Source organism: Zalophus californianus, chromosome 5, assembly GCF_009762305.2.
Source record: "Zalophus californianus isolate mZalCal1 chromosome 5, mZalCal1.pri.v2, whole genome shotgun sequence".
In the NCBI taxonomy this organism is placed as follows: domain Eukaryota; kingdom Metazoa; phylum Chordata; class Mammalia; order Carnivora; family Otariidae; genus Zalophus; species Zalophus californianus.
This window is the reverse complement of record NC_045599.1, coordinates 97,029,881-97,043,318: the sequence shown is the minus strand read 5'-3', so window position 1 is coordinate 97,043,318 and position 13,438 is coordinate 97,029,881. Positions and strand designations below refer to the sequence as shown.

General features: G+C 37.4%; 1 protein-coding gene across 4 annotated transcripts in view; it reads left to right on the top strand.

The window, feature by feature from the left end:
- TENM2 (teneurin transmembrane protein 2) overlaps positions 1-13,438 on the top strand; it is a 1,539,571-nt gene that overhangs the window by 990,107 nt on the left and 536,026 nt on the right. The window lies entirely within an intron of this gene.

The following is a 13,438-nucleotide window of genomic DNA, read 5'->3' as shown; positions in this document are numbered from 1 at the left end:
ACATCACACAGATCTTTGTGAAGTTCTGCAAGAAAAACACTTCTCATGACTTAGTATTGGAATAGATAGATTAAAAGTTATCAAATAATTACTACTTGTGTGACTAATATTTTTCTGTTTCTATTGGTTGATAGGCAAATCAGACCTAAACTTTTACTCCCTTCCAGCAAAATCTATAGATATTTATGGCAAATATTCTGTGTACTAACCTTATCCCTCTTTTCTTCATGTTTTCCAACACTTATTCACCACCTAAAAAGCATCATTATTCTTTAAAATTTACTTTTCAATGTGAAGCCTTATAGAAAGCATCAATTTTCTTGGACCATATAGTTGCAAAATATGGTTTAAAATATAATAATGACTAAAGAAAATACTGTAAATCTATTTATTGATAATATCAGAGATTTTAAGATAAATTTGAACAGAATATGCTTAAAATGATTAATCTCCCTTCCCAAATTTAACTGATCCAAGATTCTACATTGTCTATAATGCAGGACAGGAAATAGTCTGCATGTTCATCAACAAGCGTTTGGTTCAATAAGTTGGTATACTAATGCAATCAAATAATATGTGACTATTAAAATCATGATGTAGAACAACATTTAAAAATATAGACTAGTATTTGTGATATGGTATAAAATTTAAAATTGCAGGCTACAAAATAGTCTGTTTAGGACTGTTCATGTTATGGGCAAGAATAGCTTTCAATACAGACACATAACAGAAACATATGTACACCCACAAAAGATTCGAAGTATATGAAATAAAATTCTGACCATCTCCAAACAGTGACATTACTGATGAGTTCTGTTTCTTTCATTTTTGTAATTTTTTTGTGTTTTCTAAATTTTCTACAAAGAACATGTGTTATATTTTTCACCAGGAAAAAGTATTTGTCTTAAAAAGCCAGATATGAGACATTTATTATTATCACATATGACAGATAAGTCCTGCCTCTCAAAATAAGCCATAAAAAAAGGATCCCTACATACTCAGTGCAGAGCCTTTTTCACTTCAATGGCAATGGCATAGTTTCTGGAGATTGGTAAAAATAGCTAATGAGTAGATTCTACATTCACTGTCATTGTTTCCTTTCCTCTGTGTTCCCCCAGTCTACATTCCTGTGGTAGCACTTGCCACTTTGAAGTCCACTCCTTTGTTTAGTAATCTTTGGTTCCATACCCAACCACGCATTAAATCTGCATCTCATTTGAGGGAAAAGGTGATTTACATTTTTAGCATTCCTTAAATGCCTGCGGAGTAAGTACGTGAGTGACTGAGTGAAAGTAAAAAAAGTAGAAACACTTGCTGCCAATCTGACCAGGATAACAGCAGACAAGGCACCTTCTTTCACAGCCAATTTTCTCGCCTGACTTTGTCTGTATAATTGCTTCAAATCTGTATTTCCTTTACCTATCTAGCTTCAGCCTAAATGTTGAATATTGTATTTTCCCTCAAAGAATGTCAATAAAGATTTTATTTTTTTCAATTACTGTTGCAGGGAATGTTTCCCTTTAGGAAATCTAAAATTTAATAACTTTTCTTCAGCAAAGTTGACAATCTCTTTATTCTTGCCATGATGACTGTAGTCAATCAGTAGTCAGTTGGAAGCCAAGCTGAACATAAAGTGATTAAAAGAAAACCAAAACACAAATGCACCCTCTTGAAAACCTAATCACATTATGAAGCTCTGAGCATGAGTTATGAGGTAGCTGTGGCTGGCTGGGTTTTGATGAAGTACCTATAATTTCATATCAGCTGCCACAGGACTATTTCCTATAGCCTTTCTGACTTCTAAGTTTAAAATATGATTTACCTTTTTATCATCTACTTATACAGTCTTCAAGATCTACCTAGGAAAAAATAGTATTAATAATATGTTAAACTGTGTTGCTATAAGATACTTATTTTTCCATATTCATATGGTGAAATGCAAGTGATAAAAATAAAATAGGTAATTCATTAGATTTCAAAGCCCTGGCTGTTAAAATAAAAGCATTTTCTCAATTCAGGAATCCAGGCATGAATTTATATGTTATCAGCAAGTACTATAAATACACTTCTTTTGAAAATATGTACATTATTTTTATTCAGTTTAGATTAGGAGTAATTAGACTTATTTAAAGTTAAGGGGTTATGATTATATATTTAATTTCAATATATTATATTCATAATTCAACTCTTAACCAGTTTTCTCTATTGATGCTGAAAGTTAAATTTTTATTTTAGAAAGGATCATTTAATAAGGAAACCTTAGAAACTAATTTCTTAGGCTGTTTTCCTGAAACATGTTATTAGAAATTGATACTCTCTGACATTTTAAGCAGTTGTGATTTTTATTCTAGGTCACTATTCTGCAGAAAGAATTTGATTATATTGATGACGACTCTAAAGTGTAGTCTTTGTCTCTACATGTAGCAAAAGGAAAGCCAAACCTTTCTGCAGTGGTCACCTAGGGTAGGCTGGGATCTTTTATGGCATAAATAGCATTTATGGCTTATGCTTCATCATGGTAGCAGCTCTTTTTAAAAGTCAGCTCTTTTCATTGGCCAAGATAGTCTTTATTTTTAAGTGAACACAGATTTTATAACCACCTGGTTAAATATCAAAAGTTTGTCTCTGCATTGCCTTTGTCTTCTGTTTGTCATTCTTTGAGACACAGGCTTTGGAGAAAATATCCTCCAGCTAAAGTGGACTTTCCTTTTCAGTGCTCCCATAGGCTTTGCAGCCTAATTATTTAATTAATCACTCTATTCCTTCAACCAGTGTTGAATCTGTTTCATGATGGGTACAGTACTGGGCACTGGGAATGGTGATGAAGAAAGAAATGTTCCCTGCCTTTATATGACTTGCAGATTTATAGAGAAAACAAGAACAAATAGCTTTAAGGGAGGAAAAAATATAAGGGGAACGCTAATAGGTTAAAATAAAACCCCTTAAGAAAACTATAACAGGGATAAATCTAAAGGATAAGTAGGAATTCAGCAAAAGAGTTGGGGAAGAGTTTTCCAGGCAAAGAGGAGTTACCAAGATTTGGGGCAAATGAGAGAGTGGTGATTTCAAAAACCAAAAGTCATGGGCAAGAAGAAGAGCAGAAATGAAGTGGGAGAGCTGTAGGAGGGTGAGAGACCAGGAAGGCCTCTAAGTTATAGTTCTGATGCTATGTTAAGGAGAGAGAGAAAGAGATTAAGCATATGCACAGGGACATGCAGTGATCCACAGTTCAGAAAGCCCAAGGTGGGGAAAGCCAGAGGACAGGCAGGAACTAGTTAGGAGGCTGTAGGTACTGAAACTGCATGGGGATGGTGGCCGGGCCAGCATGAGAGCCTGGGGATGCACAGCACTGGACAAGTGCTAGTAATGCTTAGGAGGCAGAAATGGCAGGACGTTGAGATCCAGGTATGGATCTAGTAATCACCCTTGTCATTCTGAATTACAGTGACTTATTTTGCTCTCTCCCCTATAAAACCGTGAGTCTTTTACAGGCAGTTTTTAATAAATCTAGAACTTAACTCTGCTCAACATGTTTTAGGTGTTTGGCACACATTCAGGAATAAATTTTAATTGATTCTATGTTGTAAATTGTCTTGGAATGATGTTGTTATTATGTTCATACCTCTAGAAAAATTTCACCTAAAATCATAACCAAAAGAAGTTGTGCCTTCAGACCCTTAACTCTAGAGGACAAACTGATGGTCACCAGAGGGGAGGTGGGTGGGGGCATGGGTGAAATAGGTGATGGGGATTAAGGAGGGCACTTGTGATGAGCACTGAGTGATGTATAGAATTGTTGAATTTCTATACTGTACACCCGAAACTAATAGAACACTGGATGCTAACTATACTGGAATTAAAAATTAAAAAAAAAACAGAAACAAAACAAAAATTTGTGATTTAAGTTGCTATGTAATGCAGTTTTTTCAAATTCAGTATTCTATTTTTATTTTTTAAAACAATAATGAAGTTAAACTTAGAAACAACAGTTTTTACCCTCTAATTTCACATACTTATAAATTGTTGGGTAAGCTCCCTAAACCCACAGTCCATATTACACTTCCAATAGTATTATTTGAATTATTTCAGAACTTTTCTGGGATGTACACACACACACACACACACACACACACAGTTTTTCTTCTTTTCTTCTTTAAATAAAAAGGTGATTATGCATTACATAGACTTCTGTAACTTTCTTTTTTTCTAATAACATAGCATGGATAGCTTTCCATTTAGGAAATGTTCCCTAGCTCATTTCCTTTAACAGGTGCAGCTTGTCCAGAGATGCAAGCATATGAGTTTATTATTCCCCCACCAGTGAGCATTTATAATTGTATCTATTTCATTCACCATTATAAACAATGCTGAAATGGACATCTTTGTACAGATAATTAATATAGGATAAATGTCTAGAATTAGACTCTCTACAGATCGAAGGATATATATGTGTATTTATATGTATGTGTATATACTGTCAAATTGCCTTACAAAGAGTTTGTGCCAATGAATTCTACCACCAGTGGTATAGGAATATGTGTCCTTTGCTTTTTGAAAGTTCGCATTATGCTGCTTTGCTTTTATAAAAGACCTGCCTTAGTATCTGTTTTCACTAACTGAAAGAAATCCGAAGAGGGTTTTCACTTTTACAAAAAAAAGGCAAGAAGCAAAAATAGGGTTCAGTGTTTGTTTTGCAGTACATCATTATAGAGGCAGCGGGCTTCCTGAGCAGCAACAGTGGTGCTGCCAAGCTCCTTCCCCCCAAATTATACTCAGCATCTCAGCGTCAAGCTGCCATAGCTTTGAACCGTGTCTGTGAGCATCTGGGCTTTCATTTTGTGCATCCGTTAGCAAGATGTGTCGTAAGGTATCAGAAAAGCCTAAGAGAGGTAACTTTTTGGGTCTGCGAATGCTCAAAAATTTTGTCATATAAATTAATGATAACTGCTTCTTATGTTACACCATTTTGACTTATGAAAGTTTTCATAGGCATGCTCTCCTTTTGGATAGCAGGGAAACCTGCACCCACATCCCCATCAAAACTGGCCAAGATGAAGGAGACATATTTTCAACTCTTTCAATTTTGAATTATGTCTAGGTGATTTCCTAGGCTTTATTTCCTAAGCGCTTATTTACTCTTTAGCTATGACCTTACTGCCATTTTGGAATCCAAACCAGGTGTGTTTGTGTGTGTGTGTGTGTGTGTGTGTGTGTGTGTGTGTGTGTGTGTCTGCTGAGAGAGAAAGAGCACACACACAAAGAGAGGATTTGCATAAAACCTATTGTTATGGGTACAATATGCTTTTTTACTTCTCTGTGGTTAATAATTATAAACAATTTTGAGAACTTTTTGTTGGATTTGGCAACTTCTTTCCTTTGAGATAGGCATTTCTCTTGCTTCAGAAATCTGATGTTCCTTATATATGGTGATTCTTTATTGACTATTTGTATGTCTATATACAGATTTTGAACGGCATGGAGATCATCAGCACCCTTGTAAATCTATTTCCCTGGGAGAACTCTCTGGAATGGGAGCACTAATTCCAGGGCTCAGTAGTTGAGAGATAAGTGATGCCCATAGCCCTTTAGGCAGAATATGTGTGGAGTGTCAGACAAGTTGGGGGCCCCTGGGCCTAACAGCAAGACTCATGAACTTAGATAATAAAATGTGATCAGATTCTTTGTTCATAGCTTACTTTGGAGAGAATAATTTTACAATTGTTTTCCCTTTGTTGTTTTATTAATAGGTAGACAAATAAATAACAAAGGGGAAAACATAATTCCTGATTTTCCCATATGGAACCTTTCAAACGAATTATATAGAGATATATATATAGGTATATATTGCTATTGCTATTGAAATACATGGCATCTTTCTAATGTGTTGGATGTTTGTTAGTATAGTCTTTTGTACTCATGGATAATAATAGTAGCAACTACACCTATTTTTTTCATAGCAGTTATCATGATATGTATTAATTGTGTATATTTGTCTGGTTGAATATTTATTGCCCATCTCTGCCAGTACTCTCGGACAGGCAGGACCACATCTCTCTTACTCACTAAACATCAGAGATAGGGAAGTCAAGAAGACACACATTGCCTTGGCTGCCATCTTTATACTAGTATGTCCTAGTTGCTCAAAGGAAAGATGATCTATGATTCATCTGACTTCCTGGTTGCACAACTATCACTAATCTCTTAGAAGAACGCTGCTCATGTGAAATAGAATAATGCCCATTATGTTTATCATTAAAAACTAGAGTGTGTTGATGTTGTTATATAAATATCCGGTTGACTGTAATGGAGTCCCAAAAGCTGCTGATAACTGGGTTTATGTGAGGAAATAAACACAACCAGCATTAGAAATAACATTGTCATTTTCTCCATGCCCCAAATAGAATGGTTTCCTGAGATAGGGAAAACCATATTTGTCAGACATGAAATTATGTTCCTATGAAAGGGGCACCTGACATTATAATGAAACTCACAAAAGCATGTAAGGAGGTCTGGAAGAAAACAAAACGTTCCAAAGTGTAGAAGTAATTGATGGAATCATAATGATGCTAATTTTAATAACAATCAATCTATGAATGGCCGGCTAGCTTCACTCTCTACCACACTGTATTCTTATTTATGATGATTCTAATGTCATTGGAAGTATTTTTAAATTAAAAATGCATGAAGTGGGTGCCTGGGTGGCTCAGATGGTTAAACGTCTGCCTTCGGCTCAGGTCATGATCCCAGAGTCCTGGGATCGAGTCCCACATCGGGCTCCCTGCTCCTTGGGAGCCTGCTTCTCCCTCTGCCTCTCTCTCTCGCTCTCTGTCTCTCATGAATAAATAAATAAAATCTTTAAAAAAAATAAATAAAAATGCATGTACTACTTGGATAAAAGAAATTTCCTTTGGGTGGCTGGGTCACCATTTGTCTCTGCCTGTGGCTTCCCAAGCTTTTGAAAAGGACACACCACACTCTGTGTGGATGTGACGGTAGGACAAACCAGAGGGTCTACTCCTGCAGCCGGCAAGGAGATCAGCAATGCCGGCTCATGTTCTGCAGTCATAATTTAGTAAAAGGATCCTGACCAACACTCAAATTTATTTTGATGAAGAATAGCACAAAGTGCACAATCAAGCCTCTCTGATGAGGTCTTTAACACTGGATTCTTCTCCATGAGACAGATGGCCTCAGCCTTGGCTACCTGTCCCAGTTGGTGATGGTCTTCCCAAATGATGCTACCTGGCTCTTGAGTCTCATGTGGGTATGCACATGAGGAGCCTTTGTCTAGATATTGGCAGAAGGCTTTTGCATTCAGGAAACTCCCAGTTCATTCCCTGTACCTTAAGCATCAAGAGTGCATCAAGAATTATCAGGAATAAGGGCACACACTGCCATGTCATTCATAGTACAAATGACTAAGCTGGGAGAATGAGTCTGCAACAAATAAAGAAATTGTGTACCGCCAAACAGAGCTTAGGTAATATTTAAGAAAACATTCCTCAACACAAATAGTCTTGTCCATTGTTCTACTCTTGCAAGGTGAAATCCAATGGAAGAATTTAGTTAAAATATTTTATTGTAAGAATATAGCATGCTATGTGCATGCTATATAGGAACATTATTTATTTCCTCTGATTACCAAAAGTCCTTTCCCCATTAATAATAACATTAGTAGTAATAGTTATTGTAACTGTCATAAGAATACCCATCTTAATTGAGCACCTGTTATACTGAACCATCCTCATATACATTATCTCAGTTAATTCATGAAAGTTCTGTTAATAAGTATCCAGGTTCTATTAATATCACCATACTATAGATGAGATAAACTGAGTCATATAGCCTAGAGCCATTAGCTCAGGGATACATGGCTTGCAAGTGGAGAGGTCAATTTGGGACCCAAGTGAGATCTTATGAAATCTGTATCATCAGCTCTCTACTGGTACTCAGTGCTTTCTTGGTGGTTCCCATCCTAGGCTGACATTTTAGAAACAAACTCCTTGAAACCTCAGGTGGAATCACTAGTCATCAATACTTAAGCCTTCCTTTTCATTACTGTCCAACTTTGCAGTTTCAGAAACCAACGTTAAAATTGTGGAATATTTATACTATTGAATATAAATTATATTTTTGAAAAGTGACTCAAGTGTACAGTTTAACAAGGAAAAAAACATGAAACCATCTGTGATGGTTATCTCTTCCTTTTATGGCCACATACCCCAAATCTGCAATGCAAACATAAACTCTGCCCTTGTGTTTTCATACCTCAAGTACATGTAATTCTGGGTTTTTACATTCCACCTTGAATCAATCAAACAAGCAAGCAATATTCTCTCCCTCTTGCTCCTTTCTTGCTCTCTCTTTAATTTACTTTTTCCTAGGGAATCCCTGAGATGATCTTTTAAATACTATTGGGAGGAAATGCATTTTCAGTATCTCAGCGGTCGGTACTGCCAGTTCATGGCTATGTCAGTAATTTTTTTTCAGAGAATTTTCATTCCCACCTTACGCATACGGGCAGCTACCTGGTCCCAGTGCTTACAAAAGTCTTGTGAAAACATAAAAGCTGTTTGGGCGCCTGGGTGGCTCAGTTGGTTAAGCGACTGCCTTCGGCTCAGGTCATGATCCTGGAGTCCTGGGATCGAGTCCCACATCGGGCTCCCTGCTCAGCGGGGAGCCTGCTTCTCCCTCTGACCCTCTTCCCTCTCGTGCTCTCTCTCTCTCTCATTCTCTCTCTCTCAAATAAATAAATAAAATCTTTAAAAAAAAACATAAAAGCTGTTTAAGTTGAAATCTTCATCATGGTTTAATTCTAAACATTATCTAAAAAAAATACGTAGTTGAGGTAATTTATGATAGATAGATGATCTATAATGATACACAGTTGTCTGTGATAGATGATCAAAAAATAAAAAGCTGTGTCCCTGTTGCTAACTACAGGGTACATTTACCTTTCCAAAAACAGTTAAAGGGTATAGAGGGAATGGAGCACCATGGCTGGGTAAGAGAGCCCATCAGGTGTTTCAATAGAGTGTTAGGACTGGTTACCCCCCTCGTAGAAGCAGATAATATCAGCTGGTGGGATGAAGTAAGCTGAGTTCAAATCTAGCATGGCCATCAGTAGTAGTATTACCTTGAGCAAGTCACTTACCAGCTTTTCGCATCAATTTCCTCATCTGTAAAATGGGAATAATAAATGTATGTTTCTCATACGATTGCTATAAAGATTAAACAAAATAATGCATTAAAGCATTTAGAAGAGTGCCTGACACATAATAAGACTTGGAATTTATTGATCACTTACTAGTATTTGCCACAATCCACTTATCCATCCCATGACAAGTGACGTCTTTATAAAGGACACATTGAGTATACGAATGTGGAAAGGGTAGGCCAACTCCTTATTAAATGCTTAAGCAATGCACCTTCATGCTTTAATGGCCCCCAAAAAAGGTTTTATGTAGAGCCTATGACTTTTCTTATCCTAATGTTTTAGATTAGAGATGGAAAAGTCTGCTATCTTGGGTGAATAATGATGCATGTCTTTATGACTTAAGTGTTTAAAGGAGCTGTAGCACATTTGTTAAGATTTATTTCCTCTCAGGCATCTATTCCATAGCCCAAAGGTTGCTGTGTGTTTCTGTGAAGGGCCTATTTTCTCCAGGTAGTGTCAGCCCACCAGTCACTTTGATTGAACAAGGGCTTTAAAAATGAAAACATGTTTACACATTAGAAAGGGAGGCAAGTCTTGGCATAAGTGGGACTTGATGAGTTTCTATGGTAACCTCATTCAGTATCACAAGGGCCAATCTCATGGGATGAGGTGATGTTCCGAGGTGTGTTCTGGAATTTTCTTGATCGTCAACCTAACTATTAAGACTAAGAAAAAAGTAAAACTGGTCTATCACTAAAGCTTCGCCGGAGCCATTAAAGGATACTGAAGAGTATGGAACCTTAAGAAGTGAAGCTTGTGACATGTTGGTATGTGGGAAATCTCTCAGCTTAGGAGCCCCATTCCCCATTTACCAAGTACCTGTTGAAATTCTAGGGGAAATAGATAAAGTCATAGTCCAGAGCAGTCCCAATCTCATCACCAGATTCCCACTTGCTGAAAATCTATTGTTAGATTTCTTAGAACACATTGTCAGACGTGTGTAACAAAAAGGATACCTAGAGCACGGGGGATGTTCTGTCTCTGTTTTAATTTTATCCTTTGGCATTTTGCTACTGAGCTTTAGTGATGTGTTCTCTGCTAACCTCAGAGAAAGTGTACTACAGGGTACCAAGAAACAAAGTTAGATTTCTTCAAGTCATTTTAAATCAAATGGCACATATGTAACATTTAATTTATTTACATAATTAGAGCATATAGACATATATAACCAATATATTTTTTCGGTATAATTGTCAGTCCATTTTTTTTAAATTTTGCATATGCAGAAAGGTTACAGGGACCACTGTTTCCTGAAAGAAAAAGAAAAGGCTTGATTGCCATCATAAAGTAGGGAAGGATGAAACGGAAGCATTGGCAAGGGAGTACATTTATTCTCCAACTTATTTATCAGGGAAAATCTCTTTTTTCCATTTACCTAGTATTTTCATTTTGTTCCATCACTGCATTGACTGGCATATGATTTTGTTCACTAACCGTGCTGGCACTGAGGTTGAGAGTTCACTGACCTTTTAGTTAAGGTGTTTAAGAAGAAATTCTAAATGATCAAGGTACTTTTAGTTTAAGGCTTAAAAACATTAAACCACTTTCGCCAATTGCACACTTTTTTTAATAGCAGAATTTGGTACAGCAAAAACCTGTGAGAATTTTCCTCCTGCTTCTCCCTCTCTCCTTTCTTTTTTCTTTTCAAATGGTACATTTTGGGATGTGTGAGAAAACATTAGAATAAACAAGTAAGCCACGAAAAAAAAAATCACTTGAAAATCATTTGCAGTCTTACTGTTTAGCAAGAATCACTCTCAACATTGTGAGATATGCTTCCAAGTCTTTCTCCACAATTATATGTAATAAAAATTAAAACAATAATAATAATGTTTCTATTACACGCTGTGCCAGGAACTGTAAAAAATGTTTTATATTTAATCTTCCAAAGAGCCCCATGAAATAGGTACACTATTACTATCACCCCTGAAGTATGGAGAAACTGAAACAGACAGGTCAAGTGATTTTCGCAAGGTTGTAAAGGTAGTGAGAGAGAGAGAGAGAGAGAGAGAGCCAGGATTTACTCTCAGGCAGCCTGGCTCGACATTACCTCTCCTAGCTACCCTGTTAGACTGCTTCTCAGTCTGTGCATTTTGAAGAGAAGAAAAATGCCATATTTTACGTATTGTATTAGGATTTTTTTCACTTCATGTATTGTGAGCTTTCCTTATGTAGTCTTCTAATGCATCTTTTTTTGTGTGTGTGATTCTCCTTGTGACTCCATCTAAAGAGGTGTGTGATAATGTATTTAAATGATCCCCCATTGTTGGGCACATAGATGGTGTCACATCACAGAAGGTTGTTTAATTGAGGAATTTCAGTCAACTAACTCATGTACCAACTTTGTTTGAAAAACAAAACAGTTTGTATGTTGCAAGACAGAGCTGCTGGCAAAATACTCCATCGTGTCAGATTTATACAAACCCATCTCCTGTGTATTGCACCATGTCCTAGAAAACTGAAAACCATGAAAACAAGTGCTCATATTTTAAGGGTCTCAATGACAGCTGATAAAATATTGCATTTTCTGTAGCAGTTTTTACATAAAGCTTCCACCTTAAAGGAATGGATTTGATGGGACTAGATGGCAATTTTTTAACACAAGCAGTGACAAAATAAACACCATCTGTTAGTATTGACTTATTCCACAGCATTCTCATGCTGGGTGATTTTATTTCACTTTTTTCAGAAATGGTTAATGACACATCTGGTAGTCAGTGAAGGTATACTTTGGGTGATTAAATGTGGTCATAAGTTTACACAAAATGCTAACAGAACATTTTTTCCCTTTCTATTATATAACCAATGGAACATGTCTGAGTCCCCAGCTAGTTACTCATCTTAAAGCATGTGCAGAATTATCGAGTTGGCAATGGTTAAACTTTTGGAACAATGTTGTGTTATTTGGGGTCCTCTGAGAAGCAGACACGAAGACAGGATTAGATATGCCAAAGATCTGGGGGGAGAAACACCTGTGAAGGCTAAAGCGCAGGTGCAGAAGTGGGGAAAAGCCTTCAGGTGGCAATGTGAGTCTGACACCAGTGGCAGGAGAGTGGGAAGGGAAGAGGGTTGGGAAGGAGAGCCCCCAGACTGCAGCACATTCTATAAAGGTGTCAGGCAGGACCATGACGAGTCCAAGGGCCAAAGATGCCCATCAGAGCTTTCCTGCATCCCGCAGAAATGGACTTGAGTTAGTTTCTCCACTGGGCTCAGTCATTGGCTCAGAGCAGTGCATGGGAAGCCTGGCCTCCGTGCAGATACAGTGGTGGGTCCAAAGGTGACAGCCACTGTAGCTCTCAGTCACCTCTGTTGACACAGCAGGAGATCTCAGGGGCACATTTTCATGGTCACCACGAATACCTACACAGGTGATGACAAAGAGAGTTGAGATGACCACTGCATTTATCTATCCCTGTGGATCTTTTAAAAAAGAAAACAATGTTTTCAATGATCTCTCCTCCCCCCAGTGTCTGCACTGGTCTCCAGCAGAGGGTTAGCGTAGTCGGAGAAGTAGGTCCTGTTTTGATTAAATTCTGTCGGCCTCTGGAAAGAGAAGAATGCTTAACTCAGTTCTTATCTATTCATCTGCTCTTTTAAAAACTCTCAGGGGTTCTAGTGCTACTACTACAGATTTCCTTTCTGTGAAAAGTGTTCCTGAGGTGTGACATAATTCTTGGCCCGTGAACTTGGGAACCCCACCTCCTATTTGAATGGGAAACTCATCTGGGCATGGGAGAAGTGAAATTTTAGGAAAGAATACACGCTCTCCAGTCGTTCAAATCTCAAGACGTATTTGGAGCGGCAGGCGTTAGAAATGAATGCTGCATTATGTGGTCTCTTTCTGTGAGCCAGGCCTTTATATTGTCATGTTCCTCAGTCTTTACAGCCTTTTGAGGTAAGCGGGGTTATGTTTTTGTTCTCATTGTTGGGTTGGTTTCTTTGTTTTCAACAGATGAGGAAAGTGAAGTTTAGAGAGGTGTGCTGACTTTTCGGTGGCACACAACTAGAAAGGACAGCCTGTTCGTTCTCTGCTTTTCCTGAGTTGCTGGACAGAATAGATTTGTTAAAAATTGTCCGGATCCTGACAGTTCCTTTACTGTGCTTGTTTGGGAAAGACTTCTAATATTTATACTGATAACTGTCTTCTGATATGCATACTAAATTAGCAGCTGCTACCTTAGTTGTGTGGCTGTGACTTTGTTCAGTTATCTGGGCTTCAGT